The sequence below is a fragment of the Argiope bruennichi genome, chromosome 2, assembly GCF_947563725.1.
Source record: "Argiope bruennichi chromosome 2, qqArgBrue1.1, whole genome shotgun sequence".
In the NCBI taxonomy this organism is placed as follows: Eukaryota; Metazoa; Arthropoda; class Arachnida; order Araneae; family Araneidae; genus Argiope; species Argiope bruennichi.
In genome coordinates, this window is record NC_079152.1 from 103,043,141 (window position 1) to 103,059,357 (window position 16,217).

The 16,217-nt window shown below is 28.3% G+C and overlaps 1 protein-coding gene across 1 annotated transcript in view; it reads right to left on the reverse strand.

Annotated features, from left to right (window-relative positions):
• LOC129961955 (uncharacterized) overlaps positions 1-6,081 on the reverse strand; it is a 375,815-nt gene extending 369,734 nt beyond the window's left edge. The window contains exon 1 of the mRNA XM_056075604.1: positions 5,924-6,081. The gene's annotated coding sequence lies outside the window, so the exon portion shown is untranslated. The remainder of the gene's footprint in view (positions 1-5,923) is intronic.
• Between the last annotated feature and the right edge of the window lie 10,136 nt (positions 6,082-16,217).

The window sequence follows — 16,217 nt, forward strand, 5'->3', positions numbered from 1 at the left end:
AATGAATCCCTTTTCTTATTATAATATCAAGCCTAAAAATATTTTAACATAATATGACTAGAAAAAAATGGCCCTTTAAAGGGTTAATAAAGCATTTTAGAAATACTAATAAGTTCCCTTTTTTTGCGACAAAACCAATTTGAGTTTTGAAAATTGAAATATTATTATGTTACAGAAACATGAAATTTTAGACTACTCCATTGGCTTAAAGAAGATACTTACTTAAAGAAGATATACTAATCTTCAACCGAAGTTAACAAAAATGATAATAATATTAAATTCTGCTGAAATAGTGATGTTCAAAGCCTAATACCTCGATGAGATTCGGTAATAAAAGATAGAAACTTTTGTATTTAAAAGTTGGAGTGTCAAGGACATTTCACTGAATATAATTCCTTAAGACCAAAAGACCGTAGAAAATTTAGACTTCATAATTTTTTCATAGTAACTAAAATGAATTATATACATCATTTAAATCCTTTTAAAAATAGAGCTAAAACCTGAATTTAACGATGAATTTGAAAATAATTCTTTGATATACTGCATGAATTATCTTAAAATATTCTCTAGTGGTCGTGACATTTCAGTACTTATCGATTGATTTTTCTGCATTCATATTTAAAAAAATGTTTGGTTTCAGCAAAAATGTTTTTGTACCTATTGAAGTTGAATCACTTCCGCATCAACTTAAATTTCAAATTTTACAGCGAATGATAGAAAATTTGAGAAATATACAGGGTGTCTCAAAAACCTTGACCGCGGCTTTTATTCCTTAAATATTGATCACAGACATATACTGTAAATTACAAAGTAGGTAAAAAAAGGTGTAAAATGTTATGAAATCGATTAATATTTTCAGAGGATAAAACTTTAAAAAATACAAAATTTAAATTTTGGTATGGACCCCGTAATTCCCGGTAAGTAAAATATGCCCCATCCTCTAATAAGGTTATGTACAATATTTCAGAATTTTATCATGAAAACACTCAAAGATATGTTAAAACAAATTTGGTAAAGGGTCAATCACAAATGAAAATGTAAATATTTACAGCTTCGGTGCGGATGACGCGACGCAGGAATGCATCATGAGGAAATAAAATATGCTTCATATCTTTAGTTTTAAATGCAAATTTTAAAATCTATGCCTCCTGAGAAATACTTTAAAATTTTATATCATGAATTACAGAATACAACTTAAAAATAGCACAGTGAATGTACTTGTTAAAAAACTTATGTAATCTTTCCTTTAAGTTATTATTTCTACAAATTTTTAATACTTTTGAACCAATAAATAGCAAAATTATTATTCATCTATTCAATCATTACTGTCTTTGTTAATATTTGTACGACCCCTAAGACACGAACATCGAACATGATTTTTCCTCTTTGCGAATTCATATCCGGACATCGAAAAGTGGTTTAAGTCTGCATTTATGTAGTTTCATACCTTTGAGACATTTTGTGATAAATTGCTGAAATTTTATACATGACCTTATTAGAGGATGGGGCACATTTTACTCAATGGGAATTTTTTTTGTACTGGGCACGTATAAAAATTTAAATTTTTGTATTTTTTAAAGTTTAATCCCCTGAAAATTTTAATGGATTTCGTAACATCACCTTCATTTAAGCCTTTGAAATTTACAATATATGTCTATGATTAATATTTATGGAATAAAAGCCGCGGTCAAGACTTTTGAGACACACTGTATCGTGCAACAGAAAGTCTTAGGGCTTTTATAATAATACGAGTTATATGATTATCAAAATTTGAAATTTAAATTATTTTGTTGCAAAAATTTTAAAACACAAAGTTAGTAGAATATTTAATTGAAAATTTTCGAGAGAATTAATTTCAGCAAAACAACTGGTAGACAAAAGTGCAAGTAAAAAAATAAAGTTAGATAAATATTTCAGGTTTCTAACTAGTTGTCATTATAGGAAATATTTCATATATTAACAAAGCTGAGCACCTCGGAGCAATTTTAAAATTATAATTAATTAAAAATTAAGAAAAATGCTGATGCTTCTCTGGGATAACTTCCCAAAATATTATTGCACAAAAATAATTTTCACAAATTCCGATACTAAATTAGTTCTTATATAACTTTTGGTGTGTTTTGATGGTTTTTAATAACTATTTTTTGCATAACATTGAACATTAGATTTTACAATTGCAATTGGAATTTAAAACATTCTCATTGTTGCTGCAAATATTTTATCAAATATTTTTTTTTCTTACATAGTTATGTTAATGAAAATAAATTAGTATTGCTTATTATCCCATATTAGATATGTTTCTGTTTAAGCATGCTGTAAATTTTTTTAAAAAAAATTTAGAATAATTAAGATAACATTTTATTTCAAAAGTAGTTGAAATGACAAGTTACATTTCAAATTAAGAATCAAATTGTAATTGAGAAAACAGGTAATAAATTATCCCTTATTTTGCACAATGGATATAACAGTATAAGGCTTCTTAAATAGTAATAGTAAAAAGTTTCCTACTTATCAAAATTTCATACTTATTAAAAATACTTTGGTAAAGATGTCATTAGCTTGCATACTCTTGGAGAGCCAGCTGGTTACCTATATATATATATAGTATTATAGATAGATAAGTTAGATTAAGATTTTTATTTTTTGAGAATTATAAAATATTATTGCATATGATATTAGCAGTTTTTAGTAACTGCTGATGGATAACAGAAATTAAATGAGAAATTGAACACAATTTTGGGGGACTCTCGAGAAAAATGTATAAAGATATATTATCAGACTTGGCCAGTGATCCCTTAAAGGAATGGGTCGAAAATGGTGATATTTATTGAGAAATATTTTTACTAAGAAAGGAAATTCCCGTCTCTTTTCTCATTATTTATGCAGTGAAAGTTAAGATGAAATGGAAGAAACTGTTTTCTAGATTAAACATAAGATTCCTGGGAAATCTGGAAGTAAAGTTATTTTTACTGTTACACGATAACTCCGAAAGGGAATCCATTTGGACGATAATACATGACAATACCTTTTGCATAACATTTTTGGTATTGGAAGCAAGTAAATACAGGAAGAGGAAGTGCCTGATAGGCTCTGCAAAGAAAAACGCAAGCACACATATTTTTAACATTTGGTATATCTTTGCCAAGTAAATGGATTTCAAGTGTACTACATCAATAAATATTATTACGTATATCATCGAATGCATTAATTTTCTTTAAAAAATGTACTTTTTTATAGTTTTATTTCCTTTTATTGCATACAAATATGTGGAATTTAAATCATGTGATTTTCGAGCATAATCTCATCATTGTATTTAAAGAAAAAAAAATGTATTTTGCATTCACCGTTTTTCACATAAGACTATGATTTATTTAAAAGGTTTTCTGCTGTGCAAGTATACAAACATTTTATTTTAAAGGAAGCAAAATTTGAAATATCAGCAAATGTAAACAATGACAATTTAAGTTGAAAATATGCAGAAATAAATCGATAAAGGATGACGTGATTTTTTTTTACAAAGGAAGCATGATTTACAAGGAAGTTTACAAAGGAAGCATGATGAAAGAAATCAACTTTTGTTTCAAATGTTGAATCGTGATATTCAATATTTATATTAAATATTGAAACTAAATTGTGTTTAAAAGCTTCAATTCTTTTAGAAACTTTCAAATCATGATGGTTTTAACTCATAATTAATGATACGGTAATATTGATATGGAAAGCAAAGAAATATAAAGGCAATATGATATTTGTTGCCTTTATATCACATAACTTCGCACTGTTAAGAATTCAAAAATGTTACTTTCCAAATAAAAAATTATTCATGGTCAAGTTTTCAGTTTTAGATAAATGAATGAAAATGTTTTTAGAAATGTTTCCTAGGCAGCTAAAAATAATTTTATCGAATCATTTTTTTTGTGTGTGTGTGTTTTGTGTTTTTTGTTCAGATAAAGTAAGTTTGTTTGTAAAGAAATTTGGCCCAACCCTTCTGAAAAAAAAATCGAAAAGATGAGTAAATCTGAAAGCGTCCCTGATCATGTATTTCTTTTAAAATAATCTCGTGCATTAAGTCATTGAAATATGCATTGACTAAAATAAGAACAGAAGTAAGTCTTAAGAGCTCACTTCTTCTTACTTGCTTTCTTTAAGTTAAGTATGTTTAACATAAAAAAGTTTAATGGAAGTCTGTTCTCAGTAGATAACACAGAATTTCAACATTTTTGTATTATTGCTCATTATTAATATTTAACTGTAATATTTAATTTAAAAGAAGAGAATAATATGTTTCTTTAGCAAAATAAAAAAAGGAGAAATGTAATGATTGTGATCAGTTTCTCTCGTAATATAAATAATACTCATGCTTTTTCTATAATAAACTTACAATTTCAACGTAGAGACCATTAAAAACGTAAATTTTTGTGCATTCTGTTTGATAACATAATAAATATAAATTTTGTTTGTAATTAGCGAAGACTCATTGTAGACTGCATATTTATTTAATTAATAAACAAAATTTACAAAAATAATCTTTTTAATAAATTTTTGCGTAATTAGCTTAGAATCCTCCCAGTTCGAAGTGAAGTTCTTTGTGCCTTATATTTTGGCAATAAATTTACATGTTGCTGTTATATTATTAAGAATGTATGATAATATGCGCAGCTTTTAAGCAAACTATACTATAAAGTCCCTTCCATAATTACCTAAAGCAGTTTTCTTGAAATAAAATATTAATATATTCTAGATTGTAAGTTTTCAAAATTTAAATGCACAATTTTAATTCAAATAAGCACACAGAATAAATGCCCAGTTTACTGAATGACTTCAAAAGAGATAATTCTGAGAAATTCATCAATTATTTATATGTTTCTTTTTTGGAACTATTATGAATTATTATATTTATTATGAGACATTTTTCTATATTATTGCAAAATATTATAACAAATTTAATTATATTGCTAAGGTGGAATGTTAAATTCACAATTCGACATTTTATTATTGATTACTTATCACATAGTTTCATTTACCATTCAACAATTTAATGTCTATAATATTTATACATTTTAAAATAAGAGGTATTAGTGTTAGAATTTGAAAACAATAATTTTCTGTAATGAAAAAAAATTTATTTAAATTTCAGAGTATTTCTTGTGTAGTATCGGATAACAAATATATAATTCTAAAATGAAAAATTATAATTCTTTTATCACAAAATTATGTCGTGGATATTATTAGTAGTATTATTATGTAGCAGATTTATTTCCATTATAAAAGTTTATCTAAAATGTTATACTGATTTAAAATACAATGTTTATTTTCTCCTGTAATGTCAATATTTATATTTACTTTTCTAATGCAATATATTACTTTTAATTTGCTAACAACAAAAAACCTAAAACAACCCTAAATACAGGAGGTTTAACAGTTAAACAGAAAGTAATATTGCAAACTTTAGTATACAAACAGTTACAAAATCTAACTAATTGAAATAATTGAAAAAAAATCATTTTTTTAATTTAAAAATATGAATTTATATTTTGAATAAAAAATACTTGATTGGAAAATACTTTGAGCTTTTTTATTTCCTTTCGCGTAAAGAAAACAACTGACATCAATTGTTTCAGTTTATACAGCAAACAGAGGTTTAATTACTAAATGAAATACAACACTAATCAAATATAAATAAAAGGCTAATTAAGGTATAAATTTTAATTGTTAAATAAAACTTATTGAACTTCTAAAACATAAAAGTTTAGTTTGAATTTTAGTAAAGCAGTAGAAAAAATAAAAAATTAAATTTAACATTAAACGATCCTAAAGGAGTAATTTTATTTTCTGTACCACAAGAAAATTATGTTCATCAATTGTTTCAACTTCTACCGCAAAACACAGGTGAAAATAACATAAAAACAACAGTCCCACTTACAGAGAAGACGGATGCAGACAGCGCTGGCTTGATAATCCATCGGTGCGGAAGAAATACGGTTGCAGTCAACAGGAATTGCAAACAAGGCGACGAATAAAAACTAGACTACTTTTTTTTTCTTTTGTTCGATGAATGAAAACGATTCGCGTGCTCACTGCTCGAAGACTTGTCCGAAACTGGCGTAAAGAACGAACTGGGCCGGTGAGCGACGCGCAGACGATTTCGCTCAGTTACTCGACTACCCCTTGGTCGACCCTCTCTGTCAATCGAACGTGAAAGAGCGGGATTTTTCTGAATTAGAATGCCCCCTTCATTGCGGCGGATAAACCAATTCCGGGGGCTGAGAAAAGGTGATTGCTGCACTCCTAGAACCGGTGGTGTTTGTTCAGACTTCGTTGAAGATAAAAATTTAAATATGTAAGCGGGATCCCCACGATGTGGAATCTTTTGTCTTTTCGGATTTAGGATGATGGAAGATTCGCTGACTTCTTGCTTCATCTTTTGATATGTAACAGCGATTTGAAATATGTGGAGAGGTATATAAAGAAAGTTACGTTCTTGAGACAGTATAAAGCAAGAAATTTACTTGCTTTATACTGTTTTTCAACAATCTATCGAAACCTTTTCATTTATATACGTTGAAGAAAATCTTCACTTAAATAAACGGTGGATTCTATTTGGCACTTTTGCGAATTATTCCTTCAAGATTAGGAATTTTTTATGCATTTGTATTAAAATATATATATATGCGTTAATATTTTTTTAAAAAAACTCTTTAAACGAAATATAGTATTTTTTTTAAAATTAAAAGTCATATAATTTTTAAGAATTTCAAAATATTCCACGTGATTTATTTTTTTTAAATTTTTTCCATTAATTTTTACTTATTACCCTATATCAATTTATTTGTAAGAAAACTGTGTATGATTTTGTAATTCCAATTAAAAATTGGAATTGCATTCTATGTTTGTATTCCGTTTTTTAGAAATATTTTTATGAGGACAATGGACTCTGTTAGACAATTTTGAGAATTATTCACTTAAGATTATTTTTATTCAAATGTTTTAAAATGTATATACGTCAAATAGTTTTAAAATAAACTGTTTAAACGAAATATAGTATTTTTTTAAATTAAAAGTCATAATTTTTAAGAATTTCAAAATATTCCACGTAATTTATTTTTTTTAATTTTTTCCATTAATTTTTACTTATTACCCTATATCAATTTATTTGTAAGAAAACTGTGTATGATTTTGTAATTCCAATTAAAAATTGGAATTGCATTCTATGTTTGTATTCCGTTTTCTAGAAATATTTTTATGAGGACAATGGACTCTGTTAGACAATTTTGAGAATTATTCACTTAAGATTATTTTTATTCAAATGTTTTAAAATGTATATACGTCAAATAGTTTTAAAATAAACTGTTTAAACGAAATATAGTATTTTTTTAAAATCAAATATATAATTTTTAACAATTTCAAAGTATTCCAGATGTCTTAATTTTTAATTTTTTTCTTTTTACCCTATATAAATTTGTTTGAAAGAAAATTGTGTGTGATTTTGTAATTCCAATTAAATGTTAATTATTTAGAAATATTTGTAGGCAAACACACTAAATTTCCATAAGAATGTTATTCTTTCCTGAGCTAAAATTGACTTCTAAATATTTTTTTAAAAATTCGAAACGTAGAATGCATACCCTATTTTCTTTTAATGTTTAATCAAAATTTTTACTATCAATTTTATTTAATTTCAAAAAATTAAGACATCTGGAACATTTCAAAAATATTTAAATCTAATTAAACTATCATTTTGTGAAAAGCTATTAAAATGCACTTTTTTTCTCTAGGCTCTTCAAGTTTTCATTTTATTGAACAATACATTTTATAAACCTATTTTAGTTGAATATAAGCATATATTTTGGTAATGAAACGATAAAAATAAAATTTCATATTTTCGTTGATTTTTACTTGCATTAAAGTCCACTGTCCCTTTAAGTTGTTTGGATTTTAGTCCGACGATTTATGTTTAGAGAGAATTGTTGGTTGCCAAAATGCATTCTATCTTTTTGAATCTATAGAATAGAACTCCATACTTTAAAAAATCCTTTGAGAAAAAAGATGTTACTTGTAAACTTTAGATTAGTCTGTAGCAAAATAGAAATTCCTGCCCATGATAACAAAATTAAACACTAAGAAAACACACTAGCATTATGCGCGAGGGTATGTATGTGTGCTATGCATTTCTAAAAAGGCATAGCTACTTTGATTTTTCGTCTTATTTTTATGATTGAATTTTATGTGTTTCGATTAATTGTTAGTCGTATTGATTTAAATTCTTTTACATGATTATTTGAACCAGCCAGCTTTCTCTGAATTGATTAAAACTCGCTTTTTCTGCTTTATAATCATTTGATTAATCCTATACAAAAATAATATTTCAAAACTGGCCACATACAACAATTTCAATCTATTGACCATCGTTAGAATTCAATAATGTTGACGGATCTTTAGTTGCAAATCTATTGCAAAATTGGTCACATATGATAAATACTGCTAGTCTGTGGTTTAGGACTTTGTAAACGGATCTTTTACTCATACTTTGTAAACTGATCTTTTATTCATAAAGGTCATCCATAAGTGAAGCATTCTGAAGTTAAATACAGGTTTGTGATTTTTTACTTATGTAATAGAGGTCAAGGCGACCTAAAGCAAAGATCTCGCCTGAAAAGACTGAAGATTCCAGTTAAATTCCACCGAGGATTTTCCGTGCATCTCATCCAGTCCACGTTAAATCCATCGATGGCAAACATATTTCCACAGTTGTGCTACAAACATTTGAAGATGGGCGATGCTGGCGAATTTATCGTCCTCATTTTCTAACCAAGTTTCACAATTATGAAGTTCATTGCAAAATAACATGCACATTACTTCAAAACGGGTCTTTTAATATAAATAAACTAAATTATGATTAAATAATTTCATATTTTATTATTTCTGATTTGCTTTGACAATATATTTCTTAAAGTTCCTTCAAATATTATCTTTTTTTCCTCTGATACAAAGTAAATTTCTGCTGCGACCAATATTTTTGTTTTATGTTGAAAATAAAAAATATTTGATTTAATTAAATTTTTTATGTTATATTTTATCTTAATAATTTACTTTTTCCTAGAAATAATTGGATTTTATAATTGATCTAGAAATAACTCCATAGTTAGAAGCATAAATTCAAAGTCTCTATTGCTCATTGTCTTAGGAAAGATTTTGATATACGTATAGATATACGTATTTTCCTTTATAACTTTTAACTTCTAAACTTGGTTACTTGATATTTTGGCATTTCGTTTATTTCTGTCATTAATTGTTTTATACTACGTTCCTCTTTTATCCTATGTTTGGCGTATCATATCTGAAAAGGCTTCTTATTAAAACGAACTAAAAAACAAATCAAAGAAATGACAATTATTGATTCCCATTGTACAATTTCATTATAATTATTCACTCACTAAAAATATGATGACTGTAAAGAAAACTTCTTTTTACATATTTATTGTTCAAAACAAAAAGTTCTAAAGGGTTAGTTCTAAACGTATCTGGTATTCTATCAGATATACATTATCTCTTGTAAAAGTACTGAAGAAATGTTTGTTTACTATTAAAGGCAATTTTGAATAAAATAACTAAAGATTAAATATCTTTAGAAGAATTTATTTCAATCGGTTTCGAATATTGAAATGGCAGTAAATAATAAAATGCATCTGTAGCAAATGTTGTCCTCTGAAGAGTTTTATATTATCCTTATTTTAAGGAACACAGATAAATCTGACTGACCGAACTGCCGTGATAGCATTGGCGGCAACTGAGGTTAAGGCCTAAAGACCATCATCGATCACGATACAACCTTTCCCGTAGGAAGCACCTACTGTCATCGGTAGAATGTAGTCGACTCCACAGCATTTCTGAGGAAAACAAACTACCAAGCCAGAGGTTTCTCATCCTCAAATCTAAGGGGCCTCCGGTGAGAGGACTTTTTCAAGTAACCTAAAATTAAATCACTTAGAATTAAAATTGCAAGTTATCTTTTATTTAATTATAGTTTAAATTATGCTAGGAAAATTTGAATCCATCACCCATTTAAAAGTAAAATTCAAATTCACAAAAAAAATGAAAAAAGAATTCAAACTTAGCCCCGAAAGTACATTCATCTGTATTCCATTGCGATGGCTTTATCAGACAGGATTGGAAATCTCTCCCAAAGCATCTATGAATTATACGATTCAAAGTAAAATAAAGATGGCATTGACAAATTACGAAATGTTTCATAATTTCAGAAAATTTCGTATGATCAAATCGTTCTTTCTCTCCTAATTTCTTTTATTTTTCTCAATTGAATGTGATATATTAAAAAATTTCAAATTTCTCTTTTTAAAACTCCACTGAGTTAAATATATCTATTTTATTATCACAAAAGCACAGGATTCCACGTCTTTCTGATCCAGTGCCCTTTATTTCAGATTCTGATTCTCTCAATGAAAATAATTTTTTTTTAAATATTGAAACAGAAATTACACAATATAGATTCAATTTTTGATTTCCAATAAATGGAGGATAATTTCTCTGAATTCTCAATTTTTATATTCAAATATGGCCTTGAAAATATTTAGTGGCACTATAAAAAACATAATATTTGCAAAATACGAAAAAATATAACTCTTCTGCTCTTGCGAGGGTTTTTTTTTTTAATGTCCTTTTCTTTTTTATATTCCAAATTTTCTCTCGACTTCCTTACTGTGGTATATTGTCCCGCGGTGTGCACCTCGTAATTAAGGATGAGAAGCTTCCGGCATGATATTTGGTTCTCACCACCCTGGTGGGTACATAAAAAATTGGGATCTGGCTCCTCCCGCCGGTGACGAGACGTGCTTCCCAAGGGAAGGGTTGTACCGTGGCTGGTGATAGCGCAACCTCATTCAACCTCAATTCCAGGCAGTGTTACTGTTGCGGTGGTCCAGTCATTCAAGTTTTTCCGTGTGCCTTCGGCGGGTCGGAGTGTCAGTTGGGGATTACTATGGCATATTTTATTTTTAATTTCATCTTATATCGAAGAAATTCGAGTATGCATTTTGCAATATATTAAAGAGAAATAAGTTTAAAAAACATTTTTCTTAATGAATTAATAAGCAAGTTTTTCTTTTAATTTTAATTATTTGCTACTTGCTAATCATTAATTTATAATTTATTATAAAACAATCTGTTGGATATAATTATTATAAGCATTTTGAAATATTGTAATCAATTTTTTAAACTCAGTTTCAGGTTGCGACAGGCGTATGAAATAAAAATTATTAAAACAAATAATTAAATCGCATTAGTAATAAACCAAATTAAAAGTATAATGCTGTTAATAATTAACTTTCTGCATTACGTCACATTAAAAAGCGAGTAAAAATACCGAATACAAATTTTTCGAATTCATTTCATTGAAGTCAGCAGTGAATAATGCATAAGTCGCAACGCTAAAAACCAAACTAATGAAGACCAAATCCTTTTATAGCCTTCATGGGTGAAAAATATGGCTCTCTTAAAATAACAAAATTCCATTTTTCATGATTAATGCAAAGAAAAGATTTAATTTAAGAAGTAATTTTTAAGACTATACTATTTGTCATTTTGGTAATTTAATGGTCTCGGAGAATAAGGGACATATTTTATTCGCTTAATTTTTTTTTTCTTTTTTCCTTTTACTTCAAGTGTTAATCTGTTAGCATATTATTTTAAGCAGTTACTTTGTAAATTAATAACAAAATACAGTAATTTGTTTTCTTAAAATCAGAAACATATTTCTTTTGATTTTAAGAACATAATTAAAGTAATTTAGAAATATGATATGGATGATTTCATATATAATAAAAAAAATCTAGAAAAAAAACATTTTTAATAAGCTAATGCTTCATGTTTTGATTCATAAAACAATGTAGAATACATTATCGAAATATTTTTTGATTTGAATGTTTCAGAAATTTAGCTGTGTAAGTAGTATATAAAAAGAAAGCTTCGTTACTTTTCCCCGAAGTATTTTGAAAATTAGAAGCAATTTAAAAATAATTCATTTACTTTTTTAAAAAATCATTTGTCATTGTTGAAATCAATACTCATAAAAAATCATTTTCAAAACTCTTAATTTTAGAAACAATGATTCAATAGATGATAAGATAAGTATATGAAATATAATTCTTTGAAATATTGGAAAATAAAAGTAGTATAAATTACAATATGCAAGTTGTATAAGATTTAATTCCTAAACAATACTTTTTTTTTCATTTTCTATTGTTTTATTAGATTTAAAACTATATTAAGTACAATTTCTCACTGTCGTTCGAAAATATTTAATTATGAACCGTATAGGTATTACATTTTATGGTTTGAATTCTTCATCAAAAGAAAAGCTTTACAGAACTTTTTGCTGCTTTCAAGCAAAAGTTTAATTTGCATTTTCTAAGTTTTAAAGGTTTTAATGTGCCATAAATATGAAGCCACATGCGTTAACTTAACATCCTAACACTATCAATGCACTCACTTATCTGGACACATTAAAGATATTTTCTTCTCCTAATTACAAGACATCTGTCAATTCTCTTAGATTTCCAGTTAAAAAATAACAAATTTTAAAGAACTTCTTACTGACAATACATTTTTACTTATTATTATTATTAATTTTGTTAATCATAAATTATTTCAATAATTGCTAGTTTCATTCTTTATAATTTTTTGTGTAGATCTGTCAAATTCGGGTATTCAACACCGTAATTTGAAATAATTTTCACTTTTTAAAAATAATTTTTGCTTTCGTATTTGATGTAAAAATTCTTTCATTTCAAGTAATTCTCACTTCCGTTTGATATTATGTCGAGTGTACTAAAATTATCGATATTTTCTTTATTATTTTCCTTCCAAATATCTATTTTCTGATTGTCTTTGATCACCATATGCTTGGCTGAGAATATTGGTGTATTTAATATCTGATTCTAAAACTTCATGTTCATAATTTCATCCGTTAAATATTCATAAGCATCAAATTGTGATAGACTATGAAACCATGTTTTTTTTTAATGTTCAGTTTATTACTACATAAACTTTCCTAGGGGAAATGAATTCCATGACATCATAGCATTATTAAATTTTTAAATACTCCGATATTCTATTTTTAAATTACATATTATATTTTGTACAATTTAGTTTACATATATATACAGCTCTATTTTCTCATTCTTCATGTAAATAGCGCACATAATAAGCAACTTTTCTTTAGATTTCAATAATAACATAAAGCCAAATGATTAAAAGTTTTAGAAACAATAGGGGAACAACAATAAATTCCATGGAAAAAAAATGACTTTGGAAAAAAAATTAGTAAAACACCAGCTATAGAATTAAACTTCTATATATATATAAAGATTATTTAACTTTAAAAAGATTAAAAAATAAGTTTTTGCAATATTTTCGGGAATTATCGCGGGTAAATACAAAAATGATCCTTCATTTTTAATTATACAAAATTCTGATTAAATATTTAAAAATCATTCCAAAAGGCACATTTCAACTCTCCAAAGTTATGTGTGCCAAACTTCATACCACTAGTTCAAACAGATCAAAACTGGCAGAACAACTACATAACTCGTATATTCTCCTTTATTTTTAATAAAGATAGAAGTGATTATTTTATCAATTCCTTTAGAATAAATTTATTTCAATTTTTCGTTTCTTGGTGATCATCAAAAGTAATAAAAAATGTTAGAAAAATATTGATTAATCTTTCACCCATCAGATCCCAGAACGCCGTTTCCAAAGCAAGAAAAACTCGAAACCAATTGATTGGTTTCCTATATTGCCAATAGACTATATTGCCCTATATTGCCAATAGACACTCATATACGCACAGACATTCTACTTTATTATTAGTAAATATATTATATGCAATTAAGATTTTTACAAATTAATTTCGTTGCTCATAAAAATTTCATTTAAAATCTCTTATAATTAAAAATTTGTCTTGATTCCTTTTCTTTAAATTTCTTAATCCTTTTATTTAATATAATAACTTCAAGAAAAATTGTTTTTAAAAGTTGAAAATAACTCAGGTCTAGAAATGAACACCGGAATGACAGGTCTAAATTTAATGTTACAGCAATTCAATTTTTCGAAGTTCTTATTACAAACAAAAACTTGTAGTTTCTGTTTAATATTATAAAGTAGGAGATATCCTCTTTATATGGTCTACTTTCCTATGAACCATATATCTGTTTATCACACATTAACTAAAAAAATTGTAGCATAGAAATATCAAAAAAATATCATACACATTGACAAAGTGCTCAAGAGATTATATACATTGAAGTGCATTTTAGATGCATATACAGGGTGTTTCATAAATGATGGGAGTAACTTTAAGGGGTGATAGTACACATCAAGACGAGTAATAGTAAATAGGAAACCAAGTGTCCCAAACGTCTTCCGAAGGAGATAGGCGCCATCAAAGTTTAGGGCCCTAAATTTCAAATGATGATAAAAAACGGAAAAATGGATCGATTCATTTGCGGTTTTCGCTAAAAATCATTCTTTAAATTAGTATTTTCTTTAAAAAAAATTTTTAAAGACAAAGTTTAAAAAATGTCGATAGAGGGCGCTCTAGACTTTGGAGTACCGAACAACTACTTTTTACCAGTATTTTTTTTTTATTTTGTTAAATGTTTACTAAAGCTTAGACTTTAACTTAAATTTTGAGCTCAAAAGTGAAACCATCGGGAGCGGTTAAGTGGCGCAAATTTAACCGCGTTTTGGGGGTTAAATTTTAAACGCCTGTATCTAATGAGTAAAATAATAAATGATGAAGCAAACTTTATTATGTGATAGTAAAACACCAAAACAATCAACTTTCATTAGAAAATGCATGATTTGAATTCAAACGCAAACGTGTTAGAACATCTTCAAATTTTATCCATGCAAGCGTTATAGCTACAAGTTTCTGGAAGAAGAACTTGAAATTGTGATATGGGGAAGAAAAAGAATGCATATGCAAATTGTTATTAAGATAAAAGCCACTGACCCGAGTGTGCAAGTGTAAATCACGGTAGAAACGTAACGAAAGATGTTGCCCTTCACTACTCAAGAAAAGGCTGATATGCACTTCATCTACGGAACTGCAAATGGGAATAGTGCAGAGACGCGACGATTTTACGGAGAAAAGTTTCCCAACAGGCGGTTGCCCAATGATAAAACATTTGTGCGCTTGCACAGACAGTTATGTGAGACAGGATCCTTTTTTGGTGCACGTTCAAATGCAGGCTGTGCGAAGTCTAACAGAATGGTTGCTGTGGAAGAAAAAATTCTGGATATGGTGGCTGATCATCCAAATACAAGCACGCGAGCAGTGGCTAGTCAAATTGAAGTATCACCCTCCACGACATGGCGAGTACTAAAGGATGAAAGTATGCATCCTTTTCATGTCCAACGAGTCCAGGAACTGACTCAAAAGGATTTTCCTCGTCGAATGGATTTTGCTCGCTGGTATCTGCAGAAGACACCCTAAATACCGATTTTGGTGCAACTGTGCTTTTTACAGATGAATGTACATTTACACGTGAGGGTACATTTAACACCCACAATTCCCACCAATGGTCAGATGTAAATCCACATGCATCTTCTACACATGCATATCAGCGACGATTTTCCATAAATGTTTGGGCAGGAATAATTGGTGACCATCTACTTGGACCTTATCTTCTGCCAGAACGCCTGGATAGAAAAAAATATCTTACCTTTCTGCAACAGTTGCTGCCAGAAATAATAATAGATGTTCCCCCTCGTATCCGGCGAGTAATATGGTTCCAGCAGGATGGAGCACCAGCTCATTATGCGCCAGAGGTGCGAAATTATCTAAACGCAACCTTTCCAAATCAATGGATTGGGCGAGGTGGTCCTGTCCCTTGGCCAGCGCGATCGCCCGATCTTTCATGCCTGGATTTCTTTTTGTGGGGGCACCTGAAGAGTCATGTATGAGACTCCTATCGAATCTGCAGAAGAACTCGTCGCCAGACTTTCGGCCGCTGCAGGGGAGGTGCGCGATACTCCTGGCGTGTTTCAGAGGGTTTGTTGTACCGCATCCATCGCCTCTAATGGTCAGTGTTTCGAACAGCTATTGTAATCATTTATAATTAAACTTTTTTTTATAACGTAAATGTTCTTTGTTTTCTTTTTTGTCTCTTAAAACGAAATCTCTTTCAGCGCCCTCT